Raw genomic sequence first — 15,406 nt, forward strand, 5'->3', positions numbered from 1 at the left:
GAGTTAGTTTGAAACCGATTCAAATTCAAATTGAAAATCAGGCAAACGATAAAAGTTTTCAAATATTAGAGCTAAAATGTTCGGAGTGAACCAAATATTGCATAGATAATTATGATGGGAAAACCGCACATTTATAAAATGTTTAAATACTATGAGATAAATAAAACAGTAGCAAAACAATTAATTAAATACCTTTTATAAATAATAAAATGTCAAACTAAGTTATTTGGGGTCTAGCTTTTTTTTGTGACTATGGACTAAGTTGAAATACTAAGCGTATATTTTACTAAATTAAAATGCAACTAAAATAAAGAAAGAAAGAAATAATAAAAGAAAACAGAAAACAAACAAAAGGAAAAAAAGGAAAAGAGGGAAAGGCCCCCCCCCACGGCCTACTGGCCCAGTTGGCCGGCCCATTCGGGCGCAGGCCCAACCGGCCTTCCCCCCTCCCCTTACCATCCCCCCCAAACCCTAACCCACCCGATCCCCACCCCCCCACTCGCCCCACCCCGCTCCCCCCTCGCTCCCTCCCCCGATCTGGATCGGGGAAGCGAACCCACGACCGCGCCGAGCCCAACGCGCCCTCGCCGCGCGACGACGACGCCGGAGCCGTCCCTCGCCGCAGCCGCTCGTCTCCCCGTCGCGCGGCCGTCCTCGTCCTCCCCCCCGATCGGCCTCCACGAGCCCGCGCCGCCGCCTGGACCTCGCCGCCTCGACCCCCCCGACGCCACCGTCGCCTTCCTCCTCGCCGGCGCCGTCGTCACCGGACCACCTCGACCCCACGGCCGAGACCCTACGCCCCGCCGTGAGCTCCGGCCCCCTCCCTCTCTCCCATGGTTCTCTGACCGCGGCCTCGCGTGGCCCCGCTGCTCGCCTCGCCGCCGTTCAGTGCCCGCGCGGCCTCTGCCCCGCGACGCTGCGCTCCCCCTGCTCCGCCTCACCGCCTGTTTCCCCTGCTGCCGCCCGCACGCGCTGCCCCTCCCCGCCGCTCCCCGCGCCCCACTCCGGTGCCGCTCGACGCTCCTCGCGTCCCTCCCGCGCCAGCCACCGGCGGCCGGCCTCGCCGCGGCCGCGGCCCCCCCTCGTTGGTCGCCGCCCGGGTCCGCCCCTCGCCTGCTCTCGCGGCTTCACGCCGGCGCGCCGGCACCCGCGCCCAATCGGGTGCACCCGCGAGGGCCATCGCCCGTTTGGGCTGTGCCCGTAACCCGCACACCCGCAAAGGCCCCTAGGGTCAATGACAGGAGGGCCCCGCCTCCAAAACGTTAAAAAAAGGGGATAAAAAAGGAATTTAAAATAATAATAATAATAATTAATTGATTACTTAATTAAATAACTAATTAGGACAAATAATTAACCTAATTAACCTCTGTTAGTTAATCTAATTAACTAATTAATGTAGTTAATTAGGTAGTTAGTTAGTCTGTCAATGACAGTGGGACCCACATGTCAGTTTGACTAGGTCAACTGACTAGCTGACTGCTGACATCACCCTGACATCATGCTGATGTCATAATTGCATTTGCTAACTAAATTAATTCTGTTAATTCTAAAAATGATTTAAATCTTTTAAAATTAATAGAAAATAAACCGTAGCAGATGGAAAAACTTTGTACATGAAAGTTGCTCAGAACGACGAGACGAATTCGGAATACGCAGCCCGTTCGCCCGCCACGCGTCCCTAGCATAGTGAACCTGCAACATTTCACCTCCGGTTCATCTGTCCGAAAACGCAAAACACCGGGGATACTTTCCTGGATGTTATCCCCCTTCACCGGTATCACCTAATACCGCGTTAGGGCACCTCTAACGTCGTTACTTGTCATGTCATGCATCACTATGCATATGCTTGCTTATATATTTATTGTTTCTCCCCCCTCTTCTCTCGATAGACACCGAGACCGACGCCGCTGCTACCCAGTACGACTGCGGAGTTGACGACCCCTCTCTCTTGCCGGAGCAACCAGGCAAGCCCCCCCTTTGATCACCAGATATCGCCTACTCTTCTCTATACTGCTTGCATTAGAGTAGTGTAGCATGTTACTGCTTTCCCGTTAATCCTATACTGATGCATAGCCTGTCCTTGCTACTACTGTTGTTACCTTTACCTGCAATCCTAATGCTTAGTATAGGATGCTAGTTTATCATCAGTGGCCCTACATCCTTGTCCGTCTGCCATGCTATACTATCGGGCCGTGATCACTCGGGAGTTGATCACGGGTATATACTATATACTTTATACAGGATACATGTGGTGACTAAAGACGGGTCGGCTTGAGGAGCACCCGCGAGTGGATCTTTGAGGCGGAGCGACAGGGCAGGTTCAGACCACCTAGGAGAGAGGTGGGCCTGGCCCTGGTCAGCGTTCGCGGATACTTAACACGCTTAATGAGATCTGGGTATTTGATCTGAGTCTGGCCATTTGGTCTATACGCACTAACCATCTACGCGGGAGTAGTTATGGGTATCCCGGCGTCGTGGTATCAGCCGAAGCCTTCGTGACGTCAGCGACTGAGTGGCGCGCGCCGGATTGGACTGGAAGGCCACTAGGCTAGGTCTGCTTTCGGCCGCGTTCGCAACGTGCAGGTGTGCTAAGGGCGATGGGCCCAGACCCCTGGCGCTTAGGTTTTAGACCGGCGTGCTGACCTCTCTGTTGGTCTAGGTGGGGCTGCGACGTGTTGATCTTCCGAGGCCGGGCATGACCCAGGAAAGTGTGTCCGGCCAAATGGGATCGAGCGTGTTGGGAATGTGGTGCACCCCTGCAGGGAAGTTAATCTATTCGAATAGCCGTGATCTTCGGTAACAGGACGACTTGGAGTTGTACCTTGACCTTATGACAACTAGAACCGGATACTTAATAAAACACACCCTTCCAAGTGCCAGATACAACCGGTGATCGCTCTCTCACAGGGCGACGAGGGGAGGATCATCGGTTAGGTTATGCTATGCGATGGCTACTTGGAGGACTTCAGTCTACTCTCTTCTACATGCTGCAAGACGGAGGCTGCCAGAAGTGTAGTCTTCGAAAGGACTAGCTATCCCCCTCTTATTCTGGCTTTCTGCAGTTCAGTCCACCGATATGGCCCTTTACACATTTACCCATGCATATGTAGTGTAGCTCCTTGCTTGCGAGTACTTCGGATGAGTACTCACGGTTGCTTTCTCCCTCTTTTCCCCCTATCCCTTCTACCTAGTTGTCGCAACCAGATGTTGGAGCCCAGGATTCAGACGCCACCGTCGACGACGACTCCTACTACATCGGAGGTGCCTACTACTACGTGCTGCCCGCTGACGACGACCAGGAGTAGTTAGGAGGATCCCAGGCAGGAGGCCTACGCCTCTTTCGATCTGTATCCCAGTTTGTGCTAGCCTTCTTAAGGCAAACTTGTTTAACTTATGTCTGTACTCAGATATTGTTGCTCCCGCTGACTCGTCTATGATCGAGCTCTTGTATTCGAGCCCTCGAGGCCCCTGGCTTGTAATATGATGCTTGTATGACTTATTTTATTTGTAGAGTTGTGTTGTGATATCTTCCCGTGAGTCCCTGATCTTGATCGTACACGTTTGCGTGTATGATTAGTGTACGATTAAATCGGGGGCGTCACAAGTTGGTATCAGAGCCAACTGTCTGTAGGAATCCCCCTTCCACACTCCTTGGCCGAAGTTGAGTCTAGACATTACTAAAACTTTTACTAATATGGCTGTGTGCCTTACGGGCCCACGTCGCCATTGGGTGGTATTAGGATCTTTTACTCCTCGATCTTTACTCCGGGATTCTAAACCCTCTTCTATTCGGGTTAAATGAATTTTGCTAAATCTAACATTAGGATCTCATTATCACTTTCACCCGGAGAGCCCCTTATTACTAATGATCGTCTGCTGCACGTGAAGACCCTGAAGATACTCACCGTTGTTAACCCAAGAATTTGTGTTTATCGCGTTTACAATTCCCCTTCCACCGTCAACCCTTATGGATAAATACTTGCAGTTGTTATGCTTACATACATCCCTAGTCGGTCTTGTTATTACAAGATACCCCGAAATACTCGTCGTATTTTCGAGAATCCTTTGAGCTTACTGCCTTGCTGTTCTTTGTCACCTGAATACCCCTACGGATAATTCTCGCACTTATCGAGTATCTGCTCATTCCCAGTTGTTCAGGTGTTTCGCCAAAGACTTCAAAATACTATTCGATCTTCCGAAAATCCCGAGCAGCCTATTGCTCTTGAAATTCTCGCTTTCTTAAATTGTGGTTAATCCGATAAGATTCGTAATCTTATTGGCCTCCCTTGTCAGTATCATTTTAAGTCCGTTGATTCAATATGTTGAGGATGCCCGCATTCCTCAGTCAAATCCTAGGATTCATCCTTCCGGCTCAGACGTCATTTGGATATGAGTTGGTTCTTGACCAATCAATGCCTTGATCATTTGTGCTTCTAAGTCTATTGAACTTATTCATTTTTGATCAGAACGATTGCTTATGATCCCTTGATTTAAAAATCATAATCCCTTTGCATTTGAGCTCGGGATTAGTCAGTTGTTTCGATAATTCAAACCCTTGCTTTGTTTTGTCCTCTGATCGTGTGCCGATACTCACATCAGCTCCATTGTGGATCACCATATCCACTGTTGGATTTTTATCCAACAGTGTCCTTCATACTCAATAACCTTGTGGGCCTTCCCTCAGATACGTAATGCCTTTTGGTAAATTGTATCCTCTGCTTTCTCAACCATGCTCAGCTTTCGAGCTGGTGGTATTTACTATTGAAGCTTGTGGTATAAATTTCCACGATACCCTGATGGGTTGAACCTATGCCTTCCTTAATATGTGTGAACTCGAAAGTTTTCACGAGTCATACACTTCTGGTATTTTGCCAGATAAAATTTCAACACTACAACTTCTTCGAAAGTGAGAAGTGAATGAAAGGTTATGCATTGAAGAAGTGGGAGTCGACCTTGAACTTTGTGTTCATGCCCATGGACCCGATGTAAATCTTATCATTAAAGCTTCTCTTAAATTAATTACTCCCTTGGTATAAGTTCATATTATATCTGGGATCTGGCCTTTTACAATCGTGGTTTCGACCATGTTCTCTTTTAGGTACCGTTTCTCGTGCAAGTTTAAGCACTTGTCTTCTGTAGAGCAATAACCCAGTCCAACCTCTACTTTGATCTGCCGTCGAGTATTACCCCCCTGGTATCTCGAGGGTACCATGGGATACATAACTTCTTATGAGTTCTCCGTCAACTAATATTCTTGCCGATTCCATTTTTCCAATGGGTTCTCAGTTGTTAGAACCCCTCAAGGACACCGACAACTGAATTGAGTCCGCACTACGATTCAACAACTCTTGGTAACCTTCATTACTTACGAGTCTGAACTCGATCACGTCATTCCGAGCCTACTCGGCTATATCATTATCGTGCCAAATTTTAACTGTGCTACCTGGTCCTTCTTTCCAGAGCACAATTTCGACGATGGGCTAAGCTTACGTCGATCTTCCTTGTATTATCGTTTCACCTCAAACAACAAACTTGATTTCAAGTTTGTGTCGTACCCATGGTTCCAATAACCTTTCGCTTCATCATTCGTTTGACTTGATGTCATCGCCGACCGATTACATCTCCATGAAACCTCTCGACAGAAATTGTCATGATCATCATCAACATTTCGAGCTCCTCAAGGATATCAATTGAATTCCTGATGAGAAATACCATCCTTGCCCTCAATGATTTGTGTTATCATCGACCACTCAATTGCCTTCTGTTCAACACAAACTTGTTCGTGTTTTGTGTTATACCTTGAGATCCTTGCTATCCAGCATTTGTTCTCCTTTACCTTGGAGTATTGCCATCTTTTATGTCAAGAATGTGGTGAGAATTTCACCACCTCTTAAGAATTCTTGGTATCGTGATACTTCTCACCATCACCATTCTTTCTTGGTCCTCGTGTTGATTCCAACCGGGGTACCAACAAGTGAACGGTGTTGTTTGGATTCTGCACTTCTAGCAACCCTATTGCTTTGAAGTTAATGGTCGGCCGTTCGTTCTTAGACTATTGATTATTGAATCACCATTCTGACATTGGTCGTGCAACCCAACCCATATTTTCGGCGCACCTTTCAACCAATGTTTAATTGTGTATGTTTTTCGTGAGCATACTTCCTTATATCATTTGATCTGACAAATGTTATCTCCTTGTTCACTTAATTGTGGAAATCCATCTTTTGTTAATCTCGATGAATTGTCGCTGATTCCATCAGCCACCTCCTCATTCTATCCTTGATTTAATAATGAACTCATGATTCGGAACTTGCTTCCACAGTTCAATTCCCGAGAATCTTACAATGTCGTCTCGTCAATTTGTCTTGCACCTTTTCTTCTCAGGCATCTTGAGTCTGAGGTTTCCTAACACCGATCAGATCTGAATCTCGGTCAGATATGATGGTTGGAACATACTTTCAAGAGTCATAACATTGATCCTCATATGACCTGGTAAGGTGATGTCATGCCAGCACACCTGGCCGGAGGACCTACTGTTATAGTTTTCTTATTAGCAAGGTTATCCACTCTTCCATGAGGAAATTGCAAGACTTATACTATAAGTTGTTCCCGATGAATCCTTGGTGTATCCAAAGTACGACCTTTGCTTGAAGACTATGTCAATGCTATCTCGAAGCATGTCTATGGTACTCCGATTTTCAACAAGAACATTTAAAGCCCAATGCTAAATGTTTCCTGCTAAATTCTCCAAACACCGTTGTATGGGTAATGCCATGAAATCTCTCTCCCCTTACCTAAAGAGTTTTCTACATTATATCATGTCATGGATATCATGCTCTGCTTATCCTTGGAAAGGATATACCCCTGAAATATGTGTTTAAACACATTTTCCTTTCCATTGTTTTCTTTAACCTTTCTTGCGACCAATATGATCTAAGCAGTAACAATTCCCTGCTTATGTAAACACCTCGGTGTACAATTCTGTCAGTGAGACCCTGTTTCTACTGTTGATGTCTTTCTGGTAACCGCCGATGGACGAGAACTTTGCCTACTGATCCGCCTCGTTCAACGAGCAGGAAAATGGTTCTCCTCGTCCCTCGCCCTTGGTACCGACGTTGTTGCCAACATAAATGACATGCTAAGCTCTGACCTACTTCGCAATCATGACCATGTAAGATGTCACCGCTCTTTCTACTTTTAACACATGGTGGGCCCATAACCCATAGTTCCACAGGATCGAAACCTGACTCTCCTATACACCCCCTGTTCCCCAAAGCTGTTCCTCACGGTTGGCTTCGTATGTAATTCACGAGCCACCTTCCAAGAGATCATCAATTGTATGAAACACAATACTTATTCCCGTGCCCTGAAACCCTTTCACCTTCTAATTGGGCATCGAACGAATGCCTATCCGCTTGATACTTCTTACTATACCCTCTTGCTTGGCTCTCGATGTGTTTCATTTGACCACCTCAAGAGATACCCCTGTGATCATTCTTGGGTAACCCCAAATGGTTAACCCTTATAGCATTCAATCATTGTCGAGCTGCCCCTTACCTATTCGTAAGTACGTTGGAGTTCCCGAGAAAAGAACGACATCACCATGATGACCTGAAGCAGAGAAGTGAAGACAACAATGTAATGGATCGACCTCCTCGAGAAGAGTAACCAAGACCAACAAGACCCGTTAGAAATTCGCAACCTAATCCCTTCCCCGCACTTCCCCTCTTAAATCTCGGGACGAGATTTCTTGTAGTGGAGGAGAATTGTGACGCCCGGATAATCAAGCTACAGTAACCTCTGCTAATGATGCCACGTCACCTCAATTATAGTTGCTAATCTCGAGTTAGTTCGAAACCGATTCAAATTCAAATTGAAAATCAGGCAAACGATAAAAGTTTTCAAATATTAGAGCTAAAATGTTCGGAATGAACCAAATATTCCATAGATAATTATGATGGGAAAACCGCACATTTATAAAATGTTTAAATACGATGAGATAAATAAAACAGTAGCAAAACAATTAATTAAATACCTTTTATAAATAATAAAATGTCAAACTAAGTTATTTGGGGTCTAGCTTTTTTTTTGTGACTATGGACTAAGTTGAAATACTAAGCGTATATTTTACTAAATTAAAATGCAACTAAAATAAAGAAAGAAAGAAATAATAAAAGAAAACAGAAAACAAACAAAAGAAAAAAAAAGGAAAAGAGGGAACCCCCTCCCACGGCCTACTGGCCCAGTTGGCCGGCCCATTCGGGCACAGGCCCAACCGGCCTTCCCCCCTCCCCTTATCCTTTCCCCCCCAAACCCTAACCCACCCTATCCCCACTCCCCCCCACTCGCCCCACCCCGCTCGCCCCCCTCGCTCCCTCCCCCGATCTGGATCGGGGAAGCGAACCCACGACCGCGCCGAGCCCAACGCGCCCTCGCCGCGCGACGACGACGCCGGAGCCGTCCCTCGCCGCAGCCGCTCGTCTCCCCATCGCGCGGCCGTCCTCGTCCTCCCCCCCGATCGGCCTCCACGAGCCCGCGCCGCCGCCTGGACCTCGCCGCCTCGACCCCCCCGACGCCACCGTCGCCTTCCTCCTCGCCGGCGCCGTCGTCACCGGACCACCTCGACCCCACGGCCGAGACCCTACGCCCCGCCGTGAGCTCCGGCCCCCTCCCTCTCTCCCATGGTTCTCTGACCGCGGCCTCGCGTGGCCCCGCTGCTCGCCTCGCCGCCGTTCAGTGCCCGCGCGGCCTCTGCCCCGCGACGCTGCGCTCCCCCTGCTCCGCCTCACCGCCTGTTTCCCCTGCTGCCGCCCGCACGCGCTGCCCCTCCCCGCCGCTCCCCGCGCCCCACTCCGGTGCCGCTCGACGCTCCTCGCGTCCCTCCCGCGCCAGCCACCGGCGGCCGGCCTCGCCGCGGCCGCGGCCCCCCCTCGTTGGTCGCCGCCCGGGTCCGCCCCTCGCCTGCTCTCGCGGCTTCACGCCGGCGCGCCGGCACCCGCGCCCAATCGGGTGCACCCGCGAGGGCCATCGCCCGTTCGGGCTGTGCCCGTAACCCGCACACCCGCAAAGGCCCCTAGGGTCAATGACAGGAGGGCCCCGCCTCCAAAACGTTAAAAAAAGGGGATAAAAAAAGGAATTTAAAATAATAATAATAATAATTAATTGATTACTTAATTAAATAACTAATTAGGACAAATAATTAACCTAATTAACCTCTGTTAGTTAATCTAATTAACTAATTAATGTAGTTAATTAGGTAGTTAGTTAGTCTATCAATGACAGTGGGACCCACATGTCAGTTTGACTAGGTCAACTGACTGGCTGACTGCTGACATCACCCTGACATCATGCTGATGTCATAATTGCATTTTCTAACTAAATTAATTCTGTTAATTCTAAAAATGATTTAATTCTTTTAAAATTAATAGAAAATAAACCGTAGCTCAGATGGAAAAACTTTGTACATGAAAGTTGCTCAGAACGACGAGACGAATTCGGATACGCAGCCCGTTCGCCCGCCACGCGTCCCTAGCATAGTGAACCTGCAACATTTCACCTCCGGCTCCTCTGCCCGAAAACGCGAAACACCGGGGATACTTTCCCGGATGTCATCCCCCTTCACCGGTATCACCTACTACCGCGTTAGGGCACCTCTAACGTCGTTACTTGTCATGTCATGCATCACTATGCTTATGCTTGCTTATATATTTATTGTTTCTCCCCCCTCTTCTCTCGATAGACACCGAGACCGACGCCGCTGCTACCCAGTACGACTGCGGAGTTGACGACCCCTCTCTCTTGCCGGAGCAACCAGGCAAGCCCCCCCTTTGATCACCAGATATCGCCTACTCTTCTCTATACTGCTTGCATTAGAGTAGTGTAGCATGTTACTGCTTCCCGTTAATCCTATACTGATGCATAGCCTGTCCTTGCTACTACTGTTGTTACCTTTACCTGCAATCCTAATGCTTAGTATAGGATGCTAGTTTATCATCAGTGGCCCTACATCCTTGTCCGTCTGCCATGCTATACTATCGGGCCGTGATCACTCGGGAGTTGATCACGGGTATATACTATATACTTTATACATGATACATGTGGTGACTAAAGACGGGTCGGCTTGAGGAGCACCCGCGAGTGGAGTTTTGAGGCGGAGCGGCAGAGCAGGTTCCGACCACCTAGGAGAGAGGTGGGCCTGGCCCTGGTCGGCGTTCGCGGATACTTAACACGCTTAACGAGATCTGGGTATTTGATCTGAGTTTGGCCATTTGGTCTATACGCACTAACCATCTACGCGGGAGTAGTTATGGGTATCCCGGCGTCGTGGTATCAGCCGAAGCCTTCGTGACGTCAGCGACTGAGTGGCGCGCGCCGGATTGGACTGGAAGGCCACTAGGCTAGGTCTGCTTTCGGCCGCGTTCGCAACGTGCAGGTGTGCTAAGGGCGATGGGCCCAGACCCCTAGGCGCTTAGGTTTAGACCGGCGTGCTGACCTCTCTGTTGGTCTAGGTGGGGCTGCGACGTGTTGATCTTCCGAGGCCGGGCATGACCCAGGAAAGTGTGTCCGGCCAAATGGGATCGAGCGTGTTGGGGAATGTGGTGCACCCCTGCAGGGAAGTTAATCTATTCGAATAGCCGTGATCTTCGGTAACAGGACGACTTGGAGTTGTACCTTGACCTTATGACAACTAGAACCGGAAACTTAATAAAACACACCCTTCCAAGTGCCAGATACAACCGGTGATCGCTCTCTCACAGGGCGACGATGGGAGGATCATCGGTTAGGGTTATGCTATGCGATGCTACTTGGAGGACTTCAGTCTACTCTCTTCTACATGCTGCAAGACGGAGGCTGCCAGAAGTGTAGTCTTCGAAAGGACTAGCTATCCCCCTCTTATTCTGGCTTTCTGCAGTTCAGTCCACCGATATGGCCCTTTACACATTTACCCATGCATATGTAGTGTAGCTCCTTGCTTGCGAGTACTTCGGATGAGTACTCACGGTTGCTTTCTCCCTCTTTTCCCCCTATCCCTTCTACCTGGTTGTCGCAACCAGATGTTGGAGCCCAGGATTCAGACGCCACCGTCGACGACGACTCCTACTACATCGGAGGTGCCTACTACTACGTGCTGCCCGCTGACGACGACCAGGAGTAGTTAGGAGGATCCCAGGCAGGAGGCCTGCGCCTCTTTCGATCTGTATCCCAGTTTGTGCTAGCCTTCTTAAGGCAAACTTGTTTAACTTATGTCTGTACTCAGATATTGTTGCTCCCGCTGACTCGTCTATGATCGAGCTCTTGTATTCGAGCCCTCGAGGCCCCTGGCTTGTAATATGATGCTTGTATGACTTATTTTATTTGTAGAGTTGTGTTGTGATATCTTCCCGTGAGTCCCTGATCTTGATCGTACACGTTTGCGTGTATGATTAGTGTACGATTAAATCGGGGGCGTCACAAGACTGTCAATAGGTCCCGGAAGAATTGGTCTTAGAAATTAGATGATGCACTTTGGGCTTATAGAACAGCTTATAAAAATCATATCGGTATGTCTCATTATAAAGTGGTTTATGGAAAAGCTTGTCATTTACCTCTTGAATTAGAACATAAAGCATATTGGGCAATTAAAGAACTCAACTATTATTTCAAACTTGCCGGTTAAAAGAGGCTATTTGATATTAGCTCCTTAGATGAATGGAGAACCTAAGCTTATGAAAATGCCAAGTTGTTTAAAGAAAATGTTAAAAGATGGCATGATAAAAGATTCGAAAAGCGTGAGTTTAAAGTTGGAGAATATGTTCTTTTGTACAACTCTCATTTCAAATTATTTGCAGGAAAACTCCTCTCAAAATGGGAAGGACCCTATGTTATCGAGGAGGTTTATCGGTCTGGAGCTATCAAAATAAATAATGTCGAAGGTACTAACCCGAAGGTTGTTAATGGGCAAGCCCAAAGTTTGAAAGGAGCTTAGGTACACCCATTAATGTTGAAAGCAATATTATCCAAACTTTGACACTGGAATAATACATAAAAGAGTCCTTTCGGAACACTCCAAAATCGTGAAAATAAGGAGGTACATGATACGGTAAGTAAACAGACTCCAAAAAATCCGCAAAAATATTTTTTGTCACTTTTGGAATATTTAGGAAATTAGGAAAATAAGAAACTTCCAGGAAATGTACCCTGGTGAGCACAAGACACCAGGGCGTGCCTGGCAAGCCAGGCGCGCCCAGGTGGGTTGTGCCCACCTCGGGTACCTTCCGGACTCCGTTTTTCTTTCGTTTGCTTGTTTCCCAAGATAAAAAATCTTATATACCCCCGGACCTATTGACCACCGTATCGCGAATAAATCCTCTATTTTCTTTTCTTGTTGTTTTCTAGTCAGATCTGAAAATATGTCATCCCAAGACCTCGAGGGAGAGAGCTATGCTGCTGATTTCATCTCAAACCCCAAGTCCTATGGGGATGTGGAGCACTATTGCTGGACCATGGAGGAAGAGGAAGACTATTATCCTAGGGAGAAGGAGGAGACGAGCTCAGATGAGGATGAAACCCCGCTGCCTCAACCTGGGGACATGCATGTGGAATTCAAGAAGTCAAACCTCCCAAACAAACCAAAGAGGCCTAAGGAGATCGGTGAATTGAAGGAGGAAAATTCTATCCTCAAGCGTAAGCTGAGGAAGAAGGACAATCCCTCTTCTTCATCACCACCAACTTCTTCTTCATCACCATAAGAAAATTGAGTATTGGGTATTCACTCACCTTGCCTTCCGCCAATCTTGGGGGAGGTGCCCCAGTATCACATCATCCCCACTATCTTTTGCCTTTACTTATATTAGTTCGATCTTTTGCTTTAGATGAATAAAAGTTTAGTTCGATCCTTTCTTTTCAAGAGTTTCCTTAGTGATCTATCTTTGTAATCGTGTGTGAGATATTTAATAAAGTTTAGTCTGAGTGTTTGCTTTCTTTACTTTCATGTTGCAATAAAAAGAAAGGAAATAAATAAATAAAAAGAAAGCAAATAAATCAAGAATATCATATGCTAATCTTATGGTAAGTGATGACACCGCATAAGGAAAAGTATAAGTAGAAAATTTTATTAGAGATTGACAAACATAGCATTAGTCAATGATGCAACTCATGAAAGAATTAATAAGGGAAGAGAAGATTCACATATAAATACACTATCCTAGAAATCTTTTGTGATTGTGAGGCCCCATCAAAATATTATATGCCAAAATTGTTGACGTTGGACAAGGAAGACAACTTAATGATTTATGTTTGTTCATATTCACATAGAAGTTATATTGTCATAGATCCTTGAACATTTGGTGCTTTCCCCCTATCTTTGCTAGCCAAAAACTCCGCACTAAGTAGAGATACTACTTGTGCATCCAAAAACCCTTCAACCAAAATCTTACTTTCAAGAGTCCACCATACCTACCTAGGGATTGAGCAAGATCCCTCATGTAAGTTGTCATCCGTGCAATAAGGCAATAAAAAATGCTTCTAAAATGTGAGATCATTTAGTGTAAGAGAAAATTGAGCGTTGTACGAACTTGTGATGGTGAAGAATAAAAGCGACAGACTGCATATTAAAGGTTGCCATCACAAGGGGCAATACAACGTGACATTCTTTTACACTAAGGGGTTGAGCATACAAACAAATAAGTGCATGGCAACCTCTACTTCCCTCTGCGAAGGGCCTATCTTTTACTTTTATGTATTTACTTTTATGCAAAGAGTCAAAGTTTTTGTCTCTATTCCTTTTTATTTTTATCCTTTGGTAGGCATCATGTGGTAAGGAAAGATCTAGGCACATATGTCTAGTTGAATATGGGTAGCATGAGTTATTATTGTTGAAATCAACCTTCAGGTGAATACATTGGGAGGCGAAACTATAAGCCCCTATCTTTCTATGTGTCCAGTTGAAACGTTTTTCTCATGTGTATTCGGTGAGTGTTAGAAATCATAGAAGACTATATGATGGTTGAGTATGTGGACTTGCCTAAAGGCTCCGATATGTGACCCTTCCTGAAAAGATGATGAATTGTAGTTGCAAAATTGACTGAGAAGATAGTTTGTTGGTTTCTAATAGAGTTTTTGCTTTATACTTCGATTGTGTGATGAATTGTCACTTATTCATGAGAACTCTATGATAAAAGTTCTATGATAAGAGTCTTATGTTTAATTTCATTGTTGTTATAATAATAAACATGATGCTTCTATGTCTGTATTTTGTTTTTATCGACACCTCTCTCTCTAAGCATGTGGACATGTTTTTCGATTTCGGTTTTCGCTTGAGGACAAGCGAGGTCTAAGCTAGGGGGAGTTGATACATCCATTTTGCATCATGTTTTCATACTGTTATTTATGATGTTTTATGCATAATAATATTTTTTGGAGTAATTTTAATGCCTTTTCTCTCATAATTTGCAAGGTACACACAAAGAGGAGAATTCTGGCAGCTGGAAATCTGGACCTGGAAAAGCTATGTCAGGCTACCTATTCTGCACAACTCCAAACAAGCTGAAACTTCATAGGAATGTTTATGGAATATATGATGAATATTGGAGCAAATAAGTACTAGAGGAGGCCCACCAGGTGGGCACAGCCCACCTGGGTGCGCCAGGGAGCCCAGACGCGCCCTGGTGGGTTGTGCTCACCCAGGCCCACCTCCGATGACAATATTTTGGTATATAAGTCATTTTGACCTAAAAAATAAGGAGAGGACTTTCGGGATGGAGCGCCGCCGTCTCGAGGCAGAACTTGGGCAGGAGCACTTTTGCCCTCCGGCAGAGCGATTCCACCGGGGTAACTTCCCTCCCGGAGGGGGAAATCATCGTCATCATCATCACCAACAACTCTCCCATCTTGGGGAGGGCTATCTCCATCAACATTTTCAACAACACCATCTCATCTCAAACCCTAGTTCATCTCCTGTGTTCAATCTTGTTACCGGAACTATAGATTGGTGCTTGTGGGTGACTAGTAGTGTTGATTACACATTGTAGTTGATTACTATATGGTTTATTTGGTGGAATATTATATGTTCAGATACATTATGCTATTTAATACCCCTCTGATCTTGAGCATGTTTATCACTTGTGAGTAGTTACTTTTGTTCTTGAGGTCACGGGAGAGATCATGTTGCAAGTAATCATGTGAAATTGATATGTGTTCGATATTTTGATAGTATGTATGTTGTTTTACCCTTAGTGGTGTCATGTGAACGTCGACTACATGACACTTCACCATATTTGGGCCTAAGGGAATGCATTGTGAAGTATAAATTAGATGATGGGTTGCGATAGTGATAGAAGCTTAAACCCCAGTTTATGTGCTATTCCATAAGGGACCGATTGGATCCAAAAGTTTAATGCCATGGCTAGAATTTATTCTTAATACTTTT

This window comes from Triticum urartu, chromosome 1 (genome assembly GCF_003073215.2).
Source record: "Triticum urartu cultivar G1812 chromosome 1, Tu2.1, whole genome shotgun sequence".
NCBI lineage: Eukaryota > Viridiplantae > Streptophyta > Magnoliopsida > Poales > Poaceae > Triticum > Triticum urartu.